At 50.4% G+C, this 3,929-nt stretch overlaps 1 protein-coding gene across 1 annotated transcript in view; it reads left to right on the top strand.

The window, feature by feature from the left end:
* Positions 1-1,571: 1,571 nt before the first annotated feature.
* Positions 1,572-3,929, top strand: part of LOC113220425 (tectonin beta-propeller repeat-containing protein 2-like) — a 21,546-nt gene continuing 19,188 nt past the window's right edge. Inside the window, exon 1 of the mRNA XM_026449492.2 lies at positions 1,572-1,599. The gene's annotated coding sequence lies outside the window, so the exon portion shown is untranslated. The remainder of the gene's footprint in view (positions 1,600-3,929) is intronic.

The following is a 3,929-nucleotide window of genomic DNA, read 5'->3' as shown; positions in this document are numbered from 1 at the left end:
TCTTGAGCAGGGCCGGACAGGACCCAAATGGGAAAGCCTGCAGTGAGCTGTGGAAATTCTCTGGCCTGATTTGCTGGATTCATGGTACACATCTGTGAGATGTGAGGTTGGGATTGAGTGGACATGGGGACTCTGACATGGATTGCTTTGGGGCAGAGGAAGCCAATCCATGCTGGCGTCCCAGCCTGGGTCTGTAATCTCATTAATCCCCTTTTGGTGACTGGACCAGTTGTCTGTACAAGTGCCTCTTGGTCACCTTGATCCAACCTCACTGAGCCAGCACTGCTTGTATCCACAATGCTGCAGAAGACTTCCTTCCCAGCTGGCCTGCATGCAGGTGCCTTGCAGAGGCATTGGGAAGGTGGCATGCAGCCATTTCCAGCAGTGGGGTGCAGTGCTCAGGGAGACTGCAGCATCCCGGAGCCCTGCCAGCCAGGAAGGACTCTTCCCATCGTGGGCGGAATTCATTACTTGCAATCAGAAGAACTTCAACTAATACTTGTTTTTTGCCTGTGGATTCAAGTGACCTTGGGAATGTTGCTTAAACTCACTGGTCTTTCACTTTCATTTTCCCATCAGTAAAGTGAAGGGTCAGATCCACCTTAGAGCCATGAGAGGAGCTTATTAAAAATGTCCAGGCCTCGGCTGGGCACGGTGGCTCTTGCCTGTAATCCCAGCACTTTGGGAGGCCGAGGTGGGCGGATCACGAGGTCTCTACTGAAAATACAAAAAACTAGCCAGGGGTGGTGACAGGTGCCTGTAGTCCCAGCTACTTGGGAGGCTGGGGCAGGAGAATAGCGTGAACCCGGGAGGCGGAGCTTGCAGTGAGCGGAGATCGTGCCACTGCACTCCAGCCTGGGTGACAGAGTCAGACTCCGTCTCAACAAAAAAAAAAAAAAAAAAAATGTCTAGGCCTCAGCCCCTCCCTGGAGATATGAATTCAGCAGGTCTGGGGTGAGGCCCAGGCATCCTGGTTGATTTTTATTTTTTATTTTTGAGAAAGAGTCTCACTCTGTCGTTCAAGCTGAAGTGCAGTGGTGTGATCATAGCTCACTATACCCACAAACCCCTAGACTCAAACAGTTCTCCTGCCTCTGCCCCAGAATGGCTAGGGGTGTGTACCGTCACACCTGGCTCATTTTTTAAATTTTTATTTTGTAGAGATGAGGTCTTGCTGTCCAGGCTGGTCTCAAACTACTGGCCTCAAGTGATCCTGCCAGCCCTCAGCCTCCCAAAGTGCTGGGATTGCAGGCATGTGCCACTGTGCCCTGCCAGTGTCGTTTTTCGGTTTTTGGGGTTTTTTTTTGAGACGGAGTCTTGATCTGTCACCCACTAGAGTTCAGTGGGGGTGATACTGGCTCACTGCAACCTCCACCTCCTGGGTTCAAGCAATTCTGCTGCCTCAGCCTCCCGAGTAGCTGGGAATACAGGCACCTGCCACCACGCCCAGCTAATTTTTTTTTTTTTTTTTTTTGAGACAGGGTCTCACTCTGTCACTCAGGCTGTAGTGCAGTGGCACGATCTCGGCTCACTACAACCTTCATCTCCTGGGTTCAAGCGATCATCCCACTTCAGTGTCTTGAGTAGCTGGGGCCACAGGTGAGTGCCACTACGCCCGGCTAATATTTGTATTTTTAGTAGAGACTGGGTTTCTCCATGTTGGCCAGGCTGGTCTTGAACTCCTGACCGCAGATGATCTGCCCGCCTCGGCCTCCCAAAGTGCTGGGATTACTTGCGTGAGCCACCGCGCCTGGCCACGCCCAGCTAATTTTTGTATTTTTAGTAGAGATGGAGTTTCACTGTGTTGACCAGGCTGATCTGGAACTCCTGACCTCAAGTTACCCACCTATCTTGGCCTCCCAAAGTGTTGGGATTACAGATAGGAGCCATCACACCCAGCCTGGTTTTTATTTTTAATGAAAGTCATACATGAAATGCCAAGTGTAGTGGTATGTGCCTCTAGTCCCACCTACTCAGGAGGCTGGGTGGGAGGATCACTGGAGACCAGGATCATCCACCACACTCCAGCCTGGGCAACAGAGTGAGACTCCATCTGTAAAATAAAGGAAACAAAGTCACATGTGAAAATCGGTAGCTTGACACGTCAGTGGGTTGTATAAGATGTGCTACAAGAAACAAGTCTCTCCTGCCAATTTTGCCCTCTCTGGAGAGCTCCTTTCAGTTCTTTTCGCTGCCTGTCTCCAAATGCTGCTTCTGGAGCTGTGTTTGGTCCCCTGACTTCAGGTGTTTCTGATCGACTCTCCAGGGAAACAGAAACATGCAGAGCTCCCCCTTCCCCCGTCCCCCAGCCACCCGCCTCCCTTCCTGCTTCCACCCTCCCAGAGCTGCAACACTTCTCAGGCAGGGGCCTCGCTGTGAGGAAGGAGGAGTGCTTCACAGTGGAGGCAGGGGATGAACCACACCTGCAATTCCTTGTCTGTGCGACTCTGTTTTCCCTGCACTTGATAATCATCTTGTTTGCTCATCTAGTTTTTTTTCTTTTTTCTTTTTTTTTGTTTTTGAGACAGAGTCTCGCTCTGTTGCCCAGGCTGGCGGGCAGGGGTTTGATCAGTCTCTGCTCACTGCAACCTCCACCTCCTGGGTCCGAGTGATTCTTCTGCCTCAGCCTCCCGAGTAGCTAGGATTAACAGGCATGTGCCACCACACCCAGCTAATTTTTTGTATTTTTAATAGAGATGGAGTTTCGCCATATTGGCCAGGCTGGTCTCGAACTCCTGATCTCAGGTGATCTACCTGCCTCGGCCTCCGCGCCCAGCCTGCTTATCTAGTTTTCTAAGTGCAGTTTCACACATTCAATCCCAGACTCTACCAGTTGTCTCACACATTTGGACACATTAGGAATGTGTCTTCTCTGTTTCTTCCCCCTGCAGAGATCTCTCCTGCACCCTCTTGGCCAGCTCCAATCTGGCCTGGTTCCTCTCTCTACCCGGGACTCAGCTGTTGTCCTGGTGTCACCTTTGACCTCCCCTCATGTTAGAGCCCCTTTCTTCTGGATCCCGGGTCTTCCTCTTTCTGTGTCTGTGTTTGTTTGGGTGGAGTTTATCCTCCAGTCGGTTCCCAAGGAAGGGTTCATGGTCAGTGACTTTTTAGAGATATTGCATGTCTGAAAAGTCTTTCATCTGTGTTCACCCTTGACCTTGCTGGATATAGCAGTCTAGGTTGGAAACCATTTTCCTTCAGGATTTTGAGGGTCTACGTCCATTGTCTCTCAGCTTCCAGGATTGCTGTTGAGAAGCCAGAGGCCGTTCTAACACCTGATCCTTGATACTTGACCTGTTTTTCTTTCTGAAGGTTTGTAAGGTCTCCTTGTTCCTAGTGTTGTAAGAACAGATACACGGTGACATGCCCTGGCAAGGGCTGTGTTAATCCGTGCAGCCAGGCGCGTACAGCCTGTGTGCCGGTGGGTGTCTGGGTCCTCTGCTGGGGTCCTCTTCTGCCCCTGTCTCTCCTGTTTTCCTTTTTCTGTTGTTGTGTTTTTGTGTTTTGTTGTTGTTGTTGTTGTGGGGTTCTTTGTTGTTGTGGGGCGTTCGTTTGTTTGTTTTTTGGAGACAAGGTCTCTCACTCTGTCACCCAGGCTGGAGTGCAGTGGCACAATCACAGCTCATTGTAGCTTTAAACTTCTGGGCTCAAGCAGTCCTCCCACCTCAGCCTCCCAAGTAGCTGGGACCACAGGCATGTGCACCATATTCAGCTACTTTTTTTTTTTTTTTGTAGAGATGGAATCTCACTGTATTGCCCAGGCTGCTTTTGAACTCCTGGGCTCCAGCAATCCTCCCACCTCAGCCTCCCAAAGTGCTGGATTCCAGGCACGAGCCACCGCGCCTGGCACCCCTCCTGTTTCCTGTTTTCTGTTCACTCTGGCTGGAGGCTTCCTTTTTTTTTTTTTTTTTTTTTTTTTTTTTTTTTTT

The sequence above is a fragment of the Piliocolobus tephrosceles genome, chromosome 6 (assembly GCF_002776525.5).
Source record: "Piliocolobus tephrosceles isolate RC106 chromosome 6, ASM277652v3, whole genome shotgun sequence".
NCBI lineage: Eukaryota > Metazoa > Chordata > Mammalia > Primates > Cercopithecidae > Piliocolobus > Piliocolobus tephrosceles.
Note: the sequence above shows the minus strand (reverse complement) of the source record. Positions and strands in the feature narration are given on the sequence as shown.